Consider the following 14926-nt stretch of genomic DNA (forward strand, 5'->3'; position numbering starts at 1 on the left):
ATTAATATAGATATTAAGGGATTCTGGAGGTACACTGGCCAGAAAAGAAAGGCCAAGAAGAGTGTAACACCCTCTGATAAATGAGAAGGAAGAACTGATAACAAGGGACATGGAGAAGGCCGAGGTATTCAACAACTTTGCTTCAGTTTTCACTGCCAGTCAGGTTTCCCACACACCTCTCTCAAATTCCTGAACCTCAGGGGCTGGGGGAGCAGAGTCCCTCCCACAGTAAGCAAAGAGCAGGTTCAAGACCACATGATGGAACTGAACAGGTACAAGTCTATGGGGCCCAATGCTGTGCATCCCAGGGTCCTGAGGGAACTGGCTGATGTCATTGCCAAGCCACTCTTCATCATGTGTGAAAAGTCCTGGCAGTCAGGTGAAGTTCTGGTGACTGGAAAAAGGGAAGCATCGCTCTCCTTTTTAAAGAAGGGTGGAAAGGAGGACCCAGGGAACTCCAGGCCTCACCTATAGAGCCTCGACTCTGTGTTTGGGAAGTTCATGGAACAGATCCTCCTGGAAGCAGTGTCAAGGAACATGCAAGACAAGGAGCTGTCTGAGACAGCCAGCACAGCTTCACCAAGGGCAAATCCTGCCTGACCAATCTAGTGGGTTTCTGGTGGATGAAAAGTTCAACATGAACCTTCAGTACCTGCTTGCAGCCCAGAAGGCCAACTGCATCCTGGGCCACATCCACAGAGGTGAGGCCAGCAGGTCAAGGGAGGGAATGAGGCCCAACTTGGAGTGCTGCATCCAGGTCTGGGCCCCTGTCACAAGAACGATGTGGATCTGTTAGAGCTGGTCCAGAGGAGGGCCATGAGGGTGATTGGAGGGCTGGAGCACCTCTGCTGTGAAGAAAGGCTGAGAGAGCTGGGGCTGTTCAGCCTGGAGAAGAGAAGGTTCCAGGGAGATGTCACTGCAGCCTTTCAGTACTTAAAGGGGGCTTATAAAAAAGGTGGAGAGCGACTTTTTATAAAGGAAGACAGTGATAGGACAAAGAGGAATGATTTTGAACTAAAAGAGTGAAGATTTAGATTAAAAGGAAATTCTTTGCTCTGAAGGTGCTGAGGCACTGGAACAAGTGGAGTCCCTGCCTGTGGCAGAGGGGTTGGAACTGGATGGTCTGTAAGGTCCATTCCAACAAAAGCCGTTCTATGAAAGTCCTGGTTTGAGTAGCTGTAATAACCTCTACCAGCAATCCTACTTTGCTATATAATAGCAAAAACTTTAATTATACTCAAAAAATATAATTGAAAAATTTTGGAACTAGAGTTGTCACACCTAGCTTTGTTTACCTTTAAGTACCTTACCTGCATGGGCTAAAATAACCCATTTCTTGTACTTGCTGAAAACAGAAAGGAAGAAGTTGCATTTAGCAGAAGTAAGAATGATTTGTATGGCAAAAAACTGATGTTAAAATTGATAACAGAACTTATATACTTTATATCAATGGTCATTTGTAACTGTACAGCAAACTATGGCCCTCAGATGGCAGGATATCAACTGTCTTATCCTGGTGCCTTTCCTGGAGGTCCAGCACAGCTCTCTGGTCCACAGCAGAAGCAGCTTGATCCTGACTCTATTCCAAGCCCAGTAAGTAATGTGGCACTAATGTTTTATGAAAGTAAATTTCTGCTCCATTTAATGCCATTGCATTTACATGGCTTGGTTTATAGGTTATGTTGCAATTTCTGTATAGTCTTTTAACTGCATGGGCTTTTTACTTTGTGTTGTCAGTTTGGAATAACTGAGTAGTACATAGTGCTAGGTTTAGAACTGAAGAGGCTTTATAACTTTAGCTGATATAGGACATACCCACAACTCAGAGTACATTAATAGGAATTCCCAACAAAGTTCTCATTGTGACAGTAAGGAGTATTGAGGGATTACTTGCATTCTCTGCAGCTGGTCACCTTTCCTTTCCACTCCAGAAAGATCCAAGGCTTAAACTTAGTAACAGGTAGACACCTAAAGTAGGACTGGTGCAGAGCACAGGTATGTGAACTCTAAAATTGCAAACATGGAAAAGCTGAGAAGTCCCATGCTCAAAAGCCATGTCACTGTTTGCAGGAGTTCCACAGGCAACCAGAACTATTTGCTTGAGCATCTTTCCACCCTTGTAAGGATTTCAGTAGCTCAGAGTATACATAATGCTTAAGCTTCCTACAGGTTCCGAAGGCTCTGAAGTTGAAGCCTGCCTGAATGTGCACTGGTGGGACAAAGCCTCTTCTTTTTAGAATTGTGTTAGAGGAAAAATAAAACAAGATATGGATTGTCAATCTGTCTTGAATAAAGTAGTCTAATTATTACCCAAAGGAATAACTTGTCAGATGCAGGCTCTATTTAACTTTTTTTTTTTATTGGAAACAGCTGATCAAAGTGTGGGGGGGAAATGTGCTGAGCTCATGGGGAAAGCATGCTGATGCACGCACTTACACAGGTTTTGGCAATCAGCTGAACACGTTAAAAGGTCCTTGGAGAGTCAGGATTCTTGAAGCAGGCTATCTTGTAGCTTTGACACAGGACTTTCTACTTAGGTGCATTAACCACCACACTGTAAGCTTGTCTGGATGAAGGAATCTTCCATTCCTCTACTAGTACTCTGAAGCAGTACTACTGTACAGGAAAGGGTTTGTGTTTTACTGCGAGGGGGGAAAATCACTTGTGTAAAATTCTTACCCTGTCTGGTAGGGTGTAGCTTTGCTCCCTTATATTGGGATTTTCCTTTGTTTTATCCAGTGATGGTTTTACTGAAAAACTGAAAATATCTTGGAAAAATGCTTTTTTTTTTGTAATCATTTAGAGGTTAGTGTAACAACTGCAATTGCCACCATTGTGGTTTAAAAAAAAAAAAAACCTAAGTGAATTTCTGTATAATTAGCAAATGTAGGTAATAGTGCCCTGAATAGGCTGACCGTTCTCAGTGTTTCACTGTGGTGCTTTTACTTAAGAAGTACAAAATTATCTTGTATAATATGTTTAGGAAAAAAAAGGCATCAGGGTGGCGGGAGGTCTGGCACAAAAGCGTGGACTGATGTCTTGTTTCAATTACACATGTAGAATAAACAGCCTTGACTATGACAGTGTTGTTAAAATAGGTTAAAAGGTTTGTTTTAGCAGTACAGAGAGGATCAAAATGACATGTTTAAAAGAAACACGATCTGGGTCAATGTCTGCAAAGGGCAAAAAGCTAACTCAGAATGAGGAGTAAGTATGACCATGTGTATTTCTCTTGTTATATTTACATTTTACAATTACAGTAGTGTTGCCAGATAAATTTACTTCTTATCTGTAGCCATTGTTGATTTATATTTTCTTACATATGTTAGAGGTTGATATGTTCTCTGACAACATCTATGAAAACTAGCATCTGGGCTTTGTCAACAATTATTTCCAAGAACAATGATATATTTAGGTCAGTTAACTGCAGAATACCATGGTGCATTGATCCTTTGCAGAGCCAAGTCTTGAAAGTGGTTTGCTTCCTTCAGCCAGCAGACCTTTTTAGAACAAAGCCTTTTTCCCTTCTAATGCAAGAGTTAGTGATAAGTATACAAGCCAAGCAGGCAGGGAAAAGTAATCAAGCAGAAGATATAACAAGCTCCGAGGAATGTATTGTGTATTTAAATTGCAATAAAAAAACTTTAAGGAGAATGAAAATGTTACAGGCTGTAGATTAATTCCAGTGTGTTAGGAAATACCTCTTGGACAATGATCAATAGACTCCATGCTGACTAATTTTGTTTTTCTTCTGTTTGCTTTCCAGCAGAGGCTTCTGAAGTTCCCCAGCTATTATTAGAATTTCATGTGCAGTGTAAAGATACAATTGCATGGGATACCAGCAGCAGTGGCAAAGGCAGTTTCAGAAATTCCCTGCCTCCTTCCTCTTTCTCACAGCTGTTAGGCTACACACTAAAATGGATTGCTGAAAAGATAACTCCTTTGAGGATGAGAAGGAATAGTGGTATCGTCTCAGTGATCCAGTTTATGGTGTGGACCAATATATCCATTTATATAACTTCAGTTGTACCCTGAAAAGTATCAAACTTAAACATGAGGGACTGCAGAAGTGACAGTATAGAAAGTGTACACAAAGGGAATTTAAGTAGTAAAGCCAGTTTCTTGAGCATTTCATGAAAATAATTCACTAGTCTTCAACCAGAATAAACCTGCACATGATTAGAGCTGCTTCACCAGAAGTTTCTGTGATTGCTCTCCTTTACTTTTGTTTTCTAGGAGGAAGCTCACAACATGGTAGTATGACTCAGGGAATGAAAACACTGAGTTCCAGGGTTGACATACTACCTCGTGGCCAGACAGGCTTTTCTTGAGGATTGAAATTACTACCTTCTAAATTGCAGTGCTGACATATAGCTCAGCTAGGAAGGTGGTACTCTCTGTAGCTTATCATTTACTTTTTAACCATCCTGTGCACAGAGCCTAGTGGGCAGGAATTGAGGGCCAACCCCTCCCACTATTGCAATCAGATGGATTACCCACACATTCATTTATTAAGAACAGCATCTGGCACAATTATGGCCATACAAAAGATAACCTGGTATATGTGACATCTGAGTAAGGTGATGCAACCTGTTTGCACTTAAGTTTGATCTTGGAGCTTGGAAGGCCAGATTCAGTAACAAGGCTTATTTAACACAACCACTCTATTCAGTTTGCTGGCTAGACTCTCCTGAAAATGTCTGACTCCAGCAGTCAACATGCTTTGAACAACTCCCTTGTTCACTGTATGTAGGTCTGGTCAACCCCTATGTGTAGTGTTACCTCTGCAGAGTTCCAACAGGCAACTGTAGCTGTGAGTTACGCCGCTCAGCTGTGTCTATATAGTTTTCCAGTTCTTAACTATCCTAGAAGTTTGTATGTGATGGGTTTATGGCACCTCTATATAAGACAATAATTTTACTTGGTCTAACTCTTTATGGATGTAACTGAATCCATGGCCAACCTTTCTCACACTGTTCTTGCTTCTTATTCATCAGATTCAAGTAATTGAAAATGACAAAGCTTCTAGGGGAGGGCAGATCTATGCTACAAACACAAGAGGACAGGTTCCTCCTCTTGTCACTACAGACTGCATAATCCAAGATCAAGGTAACTGACCCTGTTACTGCTTTGGGGGAAATGAAATAAATATATGTATATATGACTAAATTCTCACATTTATCACCTAAAAATGGTGCTTCTTACTCTAAATTGGACATAAAATGGGAAAATTGCTCCCAGGTTAGTGTGTGGGGTGGAAGCAGAGGGGGGAGAACTGAGTTCTTAGACTTTTGGTTAATTCCAGTGAAAGCTGTGAGATCACCTTGCCCTCACCTTTTCTACCCTTGCTGGAATTTAAAGTAATATGCATAATTGACACAACTTCTCTTCTTATTATAAACATTTTTAAGGTTTTCAAGTGAAAAGCCCTCTTCAGATTCCTCTGAAATTTTAAAAGATGGATGCTATAAAAAGTACTGACTCTAGCATCGTTGTGTTTTAAGATAAGAATTTTGGAAAATTCTATTCAAACCATAGGGACATAGTATGAGCCTGTCTAGTTGGCTTAATGTTTTCGTTTGGCTAGTGTACCTCTATTTGCATCAGCCTAGACCCTGTAAGTACCATACTCTGTGCTCTTGACAGCAGACTTGATACTTCAGTATAGATAAAACTGATGGTATCATTTAGTCCAGCATTAATTGATCAGTGCTTGGATAAGCTATACAAAACATATGAACACATCAAGATTTTTGGACATTATCTGAGAATGGGATAATGCAGTTCTAACGAATGAAGAAATTCCTCTCAAGAAACTGAGCAGATCCGCAGCCTGATATGTTTTTTTTTTAAAAAAAAAAAAAAAAACGAACATAAGGCAGTTTCTGAACTGCTTGGACTTCCAGTGCTCTTGTTTGCAGTGCAGAACGCAGTTTCTCATTGAGGGAACTGAGCTAAGTGTGCTACAAAAAATGGGGTAGTGATTTTAGCACACTGTATCTTGCAGGATATATGAGCATGGTCATGTTAACACTGTTATCCTACCTTCTGAATTAGTGCTAGCTCATTAGCGTGGTCTTGACAGTAAGTATCGGTTTGCTGCATTTTCTTACATAGTGTTGACATTCTCACTGGGGACTTCATCCATATTATTTCCTTTTAACACCTCAGATATGGATATTTTCAAATTAATCTCTATTGAGAGAGATATAGTAATTGTGCTTTTTTTTTCTTGATACTTTTAAATCTCTTCATTAAATTCGAACAGCAAGAAAAGGTTTGCCTACAGGGGGAGGCAGTGGGCTGATACATGAGATGGGCAGAAGCTTCCATGGAAGAACAAAAAGTATTTAACTTAGCATATGCTCTTGTTGTTTTGTTGTTGTTGTTTTTCTAGTTTGTCTTTAGGACAGGCAGATTGCTTTTATCAGTCTTTCACTGTGCATGCTTTGTTGGGTGTTCTAGGCCATGCCAGCCCTCGTTATATCTGATGTACTACCTACTGCTTCCTGTCATCTTCAGATATGGCCAAACAGGCTCGCATTCCACTGGCAGCTGTCATCCAGCCTTTTGCTATTGTTCCGCAAAATGAGGTGAGGACTAACAGAATATTAGTCCCTTGTGGTTTTGCCTCCTAAATGTTAATGACTTCTTCTCTGCTTGGGTGGGGTGGGAGGGTGTCTTATCTATGACTAAAGGAGTTAGAGAGGTAGCTGCAGAAGTCTATGAGTTGCACTTGGGTCATGATGCAACTTCAAGGGATAAAAATCTTTGAAAAGGTACAAGAGTGGTAACTATGTAATCTGAACTAGCAGGTTCTTGGTGTTGCCCCAACTATCTCTACTTTATGCCGTGACTGGCAGCTGCTAGAATTACATAGCTGTAGGCAAAGACATTAAGAGAGGATAGCCCTGAACAGTATCAACAGAGACTAAATTCATTTTACTACATGAATAGTTACATTCAAAAAATCTCATTTTTCCATTTTGTTCTTTACAAAATAAAGAGGAAGATAAAGGTATTTTCTACTTGGGTGAACTGAGTCATAGAAAGCAGACAAATGTAACTACCCATTTTTGGCAGTTATTTGGAGACACTAACCTAATCAATATTTTTTCTCACATTGCCATCTGCAACAGCCCCTCCTATTCCAAGCATAGCCCTAGTTCATCTGCAAAATAATTCTGCAGATTGGCAGTGTCCTATGATCTCAGGATAGCTGTTACACGGGTACACAGTTTCCTGGCATCCCCAATGGGTTGCATCTGTAGCAGGGATACGACCAGTTTGCAAGTGCAGCTTGTAACTGCATCATCTGTAGGGCTGTCCTTTCTTGTTCTTAACTGCCTGCCTTCTTCTTTGTGCAGCTTCCAAATTCTGCAACAAAGGTCCGCAGACTGCATTTCCTTTTCACGTGCAATGCTAATTTACTTTCAGAGCATTGTTTGCTGCAAAAAAAATATAATGTGGGGATCTCATATAAGTTATAATGTGATTTGTGTCTTCAGAAACTCCTTCGTAAAACATGCACAGAAAAGCCTAATTAAAATTGCACAGACTTTCAGTGTTTGGTTTTTGCAGTCGTTGATTTTCTTCAACTTTGTTTTATTGCTTGTAAATTTTTTGGGTTTTGGTTGTTTTTTTGTTTGTTTTTGAAGAATAAGTTGGAAAAAAGCAGATGTTCTTTATCTGGATGGATAACTTCCAATCCAACAGACTTCTGTAGTTTGAATTAAGATTTGTATCTTAGCAGGGAAGATAACTACATAGTTATCTTCTCCGGGGTCCACAGGGAAATAGGGTATATTACTTATAGCTCTGCAGATAGCAAGTCTCACCATTTGTCTGCTAGACAGCAATTTTGGGTTTCATTCCAGTTCTTGAGGGGAATGTGTGGACTTGGCTTGCTGCCCCCTGCATTTTCTCCTAGATGAAACTCCTGCTGTTGCTTCCCAACTCCTTCACCTTACCAGACAGCCTTAGCTATTTAGTCCCCTTTACCCCTCTTCTGTGCCCACATGGTTCTGCTGTCACGTTGGCTCCTCATTTGCATGTCTTTAAGTCTGCTTCCAGTCACTTATGCTTCCCATACATGGCTTCTCTGTCTCCTGTACAGTGTTTGGACGAGCGATCAAGTTGCTTAAATCGAAATCTCTTCTGCATATGTAAATCAGCAGTATGTACAAACATTTGGCCAAGTTCAGGAGGATTTTTCCATTGTTGGCAAAAAATAAATGTACGCAGTGAACCCCTGGTTCTGAGGAGTTAGTGTTCTCAAGCTGTTGGAAAGGTCAGCAGAATTCATTAATCTGTAAAGAGCAGTATTTTTTCCCTAGCTTCTTTATCGGAAGAGGCTAAAAAACTTAAGTCTGAAAAATGTCTCTCAAAACTGGCTAAAATCCAGTGTGGAAAATTTCAGTCTAAACAGTTGTAGCTTGGTAAGGTTTTAAAGAACTGAAGAGATGGTGTTACAGTAGGAAGTGCTGGGGAGTCTTAGCTGAGGCAGTTTTTCCAAGGCTTGCCTATGACATGTCTTCATTGCTGCTGCCAAAATAAGATCTTACCCTTAAGATCTTCTTAAAAAAAAAAAAAAAAAGGTCTTCCATATGGGATTTATAACCACTTCAATTCTGAAAAGCTACTTAATTTGAAGGAACTGGGCTTTTTATGGAGGTAAAATATATTCAAGTGCTTATTTGTGTTTCTGAATTTCCTACTATGGTGCTTTCTGCCTGGGACTAGTGACTGCAAGGCACGGGAAGATTTTCCCTTCAGGATGTCTATCCTATCTCGTGGATGCCTTTAAGTGCCTTTTAACAAGGCCAGCAGGTGATGCTCATCACATGTTACAGGGCTCTGTACAGTGGGAATCTGTCTAATCTCTTGATAAACAGCATGTTATATATAGTAACATCGTGATTTTTTTCTTGCCTTTTAATGAATAATATCAATTCATTCATCTTAGTTGCAGCTTGAGCTGCAGACATGCCTCCATTGCTAGTATACAGAGCACTAGCACCCAGTGAGTTTCAAATCTGTTCCTTTCCAAAGGATGAAAAAAAAAGAATGGCTACAAGGGCTTAGTGGACCGTGGCTGTGAAATGCCCACAAATGCTTTGTGCAGCTGGAAATCTGATTAGGAACAGCTGAGAAAGAGACACATCTTAATTGAACTGTAAGGACTTTAGCAAACCCACACACTATACAAAATCCATTATGATGCACGTCTTTCTGCGTTAGTAAAGCTGTATTTGAAAAGTCACGGGCTTCCATGGTCATTCAAGTGACTGACAGTCTTATGAGTATTCCATAAACATTAACTCTTACTTGACTGGCATTTTGCTCTCATCACCGCTTATAGTTGAGGATGAATTTGAAATAGTTCATAGATATATTTGCATGTTCAGTGGTTTGTTGCCATAGAATGTATGTGACTCTCTTTCTATGCCATTACTGTATTAGGTCAGTGAGAAACAACGGGAAAAACTTACCGTGCTTCCAGATAATTTGAGGATACAGCGCGGTCTTCAGTTTTCTTGTTCTTCCTTTCTCCAATCCTGAGTGTGGGTTTTGATTTACTGAGGGCTGTTGTTTGCTTGTTTACTTATTTTCTTTCTTAATTGAACACATTCACTGTTTTGGTGGATGACTCGTAGGCAGTGGTGTTACATGTTGGTACACGTTGGTGGGTTGTGCACTTGGGTTAGAATCTCCTGCTGGCTTTACATTGTAACCAACAGAGGGATTTGTTGAACTGTTCTTGCCTGTGCAGGCAGCAGGAGGGAATGCCTGAGAGATTCTTCCCCTACAGTAAATGAACACGAGGGTATAGGAAAAGGTAACTGGGATCCTACAGGTGTATGTGTAGTCAAGGTTATAGTCATCACTTTGAGTCAACTGGAATTTGATCTTTGAGGATTTGTTTCTTTTGACACAAGGGGTGGAGTTAAAAGATCCTGGGATCTTTTCCAAATACAAGGTTTAATTAAGTTCAGTAGTATTTCTCAGAAATATTCCTTCCAGTCTGGAGGTCCAGCCTTGGCAAAGATAATTCAGCGTTTCAGCATGTCTGAAAGGTAGATTTAAGTTTTTCAGTCACTGTGGGTTCTTTTGGGGAAAGTGGAGCATCTACACATACGGGATGGTGTTCTGTCTCCAAAAGTCATTTGGGAATACTATCATACAATGGGAATAAGTTGTTTTTTTTTTCTTCCCAAAATAGGAGACAAGAAATACACAGACTTGAACAGGGGCATTTTTGGAAGATGTGTGCAAAAGATATCCGTGTGTCCAGTAAAGAATGGGATACAAGCTACCCCTGTGGGAGAAAATAAGAACACAAAGGAAAATCAACACAGTGCTAGGTAAGGGTGTTAAATGAAAACAACCCATGCATGCCTTTGAATCAGTGCAGTGTTTCAGGAAAAAAAATATAGGATTTGTTCCTTCGAAGAGAAGGAATCTTGAAAAATTACAGAAATGTAATGGAATGAGAAGATAAACTTGTTGTGGCTTTATATACTGCTAAAAAAGCCCCATGCAATTGAGACTCTGTGGAGTAGTGGTGTGTCCGAGAAGTTCCATAATACCTAGAAGTTTGGAAATTCTGAGTAGAGAGGACACAAGACCAACATAAGTGAGTACAAAGAAAGGCATAAAAATACACCAGTAGGCTGCAATATCAGTCCTCAGATCAAGGGAGGAAAGCTGAATTCCTCAACAATTGATAGTTGAGAGTAAGGAAAGATCTAGTACAGCTAAGTAAGATGCCAGATTGCAGGTGCTCACCTGTAACCTGGTACAACTGCACCATGAGAACATTATCATTTACAGCAGCCATTTATGGAAAACTTAAATAGATGTCATACTGGCCTTGCTGAAGAAAAGCTCAAGACGGTGGGTTTGTGTCAGTGGTGGTAAATCACAAGTGAGAACTCATTTAAGACACAAGTAGAGACTGTTCAGTAGAGATCACTGACTGCTTGTGTTTGATGTCCTAAGAACAGCCAGGTTAGTAACGCTTAGCACATGGACACTGAGCTTCAGAAGAGCAGAGCAAGTGAAATTCAGAGAGAATTCAGAAAGGCCCTCGAGTTGAAAGAGAGGCAACCTCCATGGAGGGCGCACAGTCTCTCATAGATTACAAATGACAAAAAGCCTTCCACAGCCAATCTAGAAAACTGTAGACTAGCGAACCTTACATGCATGCTGTATGTCATTAGAAACTAAGGTTGTTAGAACATTCATGCCTCCTCACCCCTGGCCGGTGTCTTAACAGCTCTAGATGTTTCTGAATCTTTATCTATACTAAGTTTTCATTTATTATTTCTCAAAAATAACAGTTCATTTTCACTCCCCTGATTTGGATGATCTATGAAAAGTATTTGTTTGTTGTAGATTTTGACAATACAGTATCATTGTTTGACAGAACTTATTTTTAGTCCACCGGTGCTTTAGCAACAGTCTATAAAAATAAACCAGCTCTCACAGTTATCATTATGGACAAAGCTCTACGTGAATTTGTTTTGGAGATGTGCGAATGTTTCCAGAGCCTGAATAAACCATGTGATCTTGGTTTAACATTTAATACCGCCTGCTTAAAAAGTTAGTTAAAAGAGTATTTCAAGTTTTAAAATCAAATATAAACAACTCCAAAAATATGTAGTTTTAAATACTAAAATATCTAGAGTGACTTTCTTTTTTGTTCCTTAGTAGTTTTGTGTTGTCACTCTCTACAATGTTATTTCTTATTTATTTGTTATTTCTTCATAGAAATAGTCAGTGGTGGGAAATTATTATTTCACGTTTCTCCTCAGTAGATTAACAAGTTAAAAAGATAAAACTGGAATGGAATTACTTCTCAGAAATTCTGGTGTTCATGAGCTGAAAGCCATTTAACCATTTCAGAAGAATACTGAGATATGATGGTGGCCAGTGCAGCTGAGCTGCTTGGAAAGCCATGTGGTTTTGTTTTTTTTACAGGGATGATAGTGCATTTGCTAGGTAGAGCTGTGTCAGTACTGTAAGGTTAGCAGAAACTACAAACTGAGTGAGGTGAATAACTAGCAGGTGATGCAATGTTACAAAATCTGTCTTCTGTTTCAAGAACAAAGTAACAGAGTGTGAATTTTCATTTAGACCCCAAGACTGTTCAGCGGGTTTGAGACAAGTCATTCAAACGTTGAGTAAATTTGAAGAATTCAGGGAAATCCCTACACTCTTGTGATCTACTGTGGGATCGGTGGGGACTCAGATTCTGTAGTTCATATTCGGTGGCCAGTAAGAATGGCAAGCAGGCTGTACTTTTAGTTGGAAACACATTTTTATATAGGCACATGTATTTATTAATGGTTCTGTGCTTGTGCAGAGCTTTGGTTTGAGGGGACTGAGGAACAATTAGATTGCAGGCAGTACAAAATGATTTAATGGAAATACCTTACTGATTCTTCCTTTCCATTAGGGATGCGTTAAAAAGCACAGATTGCAGAACAGAAGTGCTCACTGATACCATCTACCCACCGTAAAAAGCCATCACTTTATTTTACCCTTTGATTTTTAGTTACTTACTTGCAGGAGGATGTTCCCCAGTACTATGTGAAAGACTAGCTAATTTAAGGGCTTTTGATGAGGGATTCTATCAAAAGACTTTTAAAAAGCAAAGAACAAATACATTATATCAACTAGGTCATGCTTGCTTGCATGCTGGCTGACTCTTGACAGAACTCAGTAGATTGTGTCATGACGTCCCTCTGCAAGAGCCACATCAACTCTTCCTCTACGTCCTGTTGATTGGCGTGTCTTTTTATGTTCTCCTCCATTGTAATATCTACCAATTTGCTTTCTGTGGAAGTAAGACTTGCTGGTCTGTAGTTCTAGGATCGCCCAGAAGTTCTTTGTAAAGTTTCGTCTTATATTGGTGCCTTCTTTACTTTTGGGCGCTGAAGCTCATGTAAGTAATTGGTTTTATGCAGTTCAGCAATTCTGCACTGTGAGTCTTTTTAGATAAGAATTCCATGATTAGGCAGTAAAATTGTCCTTACTACTAGAAAGATTTTTTTAAATAGCAAAAGATGATAGTAAAAAAAAAAAAAACTTTCTGAAGGAAAGGCTCTGAAAGAGCTGGGAATTTGTTTTGCTCTGCTGTCTCTTTTGAAATATCTCATCGTTTTCAGTGTTGGCTTGTAAATTTGTAATCCTCATATGGGACTTGACATAACTGAGATTTCACTTCATATCCACCACTAGTGGAAATGAAATGTCAGGGCTTATTGAGCGTTTCATGACCTTTTTCCTTTGTGTAAACTACATATGACTCTTTATATTGAAATTATTCAAAATTGTTGTGTGTTTGTAGACAATACTGGACTTTTCCTCTCCATTGTGGGTAACAAAGCCTTCCTCCTCTCAAATGAGTACTCCACAGCAGGAAAAGCAGCAGTTGACCAGTGAAGAGATAATGTTTTGCTATCTCTGAATAGTAACTAGGGCATACTGCATTGCGTGCTGTCCAGTTCTCTAGATTGTCAAAGATCCAGCAGTGTCTGACTCTTGTCGATGTGTTTTGGGCATACTTTCAAAGTAATCTGTGCCTGTTGTCATGTTCTTCTAAAACATGGTGAGTGTGTGATGTAACTTAATAGTTAAGACGTGGTCTGACTATGTTGAAATGCTTCTTCACCCTTCAGGAATGGGGAGCTATTGAGCAGTCTGTACAGCAGAGTTCATTGCCTCTGTTTAAACTTCCAGAGATGGAAGTCAGTGGACCAGAAAGAAAGCACGTGCACCAGTACTGCCTTGTAGATTCCAACTAGGCCAGTTAGCTTAGAGATAGGGCCATGCTACAGGACATTCCGCCACGTTCTTAGGACTGCCTTGGTATTTTTACAACTAATCCATTGTTGAGCTATTTGGAACAATCAATCCATGTAGAAACTGTCCAGGTAGCATAAGCTTGTATCCTGAACTGATTACTGTATATCTGCTCTGTTAAATGTGAGCCTAAACATTACTATTTCCTCCATTTTTCAGATGTTAAAACATGTTAACAGGGATGGTTTGGAACACCTTCAATTGAGAGGAAACTGTGAAACTCTGGTCTTGTGGTCCTGAGTCCGCCTGGAATCTGGAAAAGAGTTGTTGAGCCTTGTTGCTCTTTCAGTGCTTTTTTTTTTTTTTTCCCCTTCCTCCTACTGACTAGCTCCAGGTTAATGTTGTGGTTTTTTGTATAGCACTCTGGGGTGCCTGACTATCCCATGCATGGTATAGAGAGCCCAGAACTTGTATGCATCTCCAGGTGCCTTACCTCAACAGCTTTATATCACTCGGGAGGCCAGTGCCTGTGAGCTAGGTTTTGCAGTGCCTAATTTAGAGATGCATAAATCCTGTGTTAGATAAGGCTTTCTCTATGGAGTATGCCCAGCGCTAGTCTGCATTTGGTAGTAAAGCATTTGGAATTGGATTGTTTCCCAAGACTTCATCTTCTAGGAGAAAGTTTTTGTTAGCCTATTGGGCTGTCACTACACGGTGTAACAAGAATGTAGAGCCAAAGTTAGCAAAGGTTTTGGCAGCATAGCTTTTCCTAATTCAAGTAAATTTCCTTATTTTTTTCCCATTTTTGTTTTTAGTGTACACTTTAAAATACTCTTCATACTTCTGTAGTGTGTTGTTCCATGTATCGCTGTTGTTACAGTAAGGACTTAATTCTGAAAGAGATGGGGACAGTGACTTGGAAAACTGACATTCATATATACCTTATTCATATTTTAATCAGAATCCCTGATTAATCTGCGCAGTCTTGAAAGGTTAGACTGGGAAAAGTGCGTTTCTAAAGATTTAGGTTACGATGATGTAATTACTTTCTGATAAGTCGGAAGCCATCTATTCTCCAGAATGGTCATGGCAGAAGAAAAACCAAACTAAGCACCAG

At 39.8% G+C, this 14926-nt stretch overlaps 1 pseudogene; it reads left to right on the forward strand.

Moving 5' to 3' along the window:
- The window catches only part of LOC118252062 (protein transport protein Sec24D-like), a 197784-nt pseudogene that overhangs the window by 156526 nt on the left and 26332 nt on the right, over positions 1–14926 (forward strand).

The sequence above is a fragment of the Cygnus atratus genome, chromosome 4 (genome assembly GCF_013377495.2).
Source record: "Cygnus atratus isolate AKBS03 ecotype Queensland, Australia chromosome 4, CAtr_DNAZoo_HiC_assembly, whole genome shotgun sequence".
Classification (NCBI taxonomy): Eukaryota; Metazoa; Chordata; class Aves; order Anseriformes; family Anatidae; genus Cygnus; species Cygnus atratus.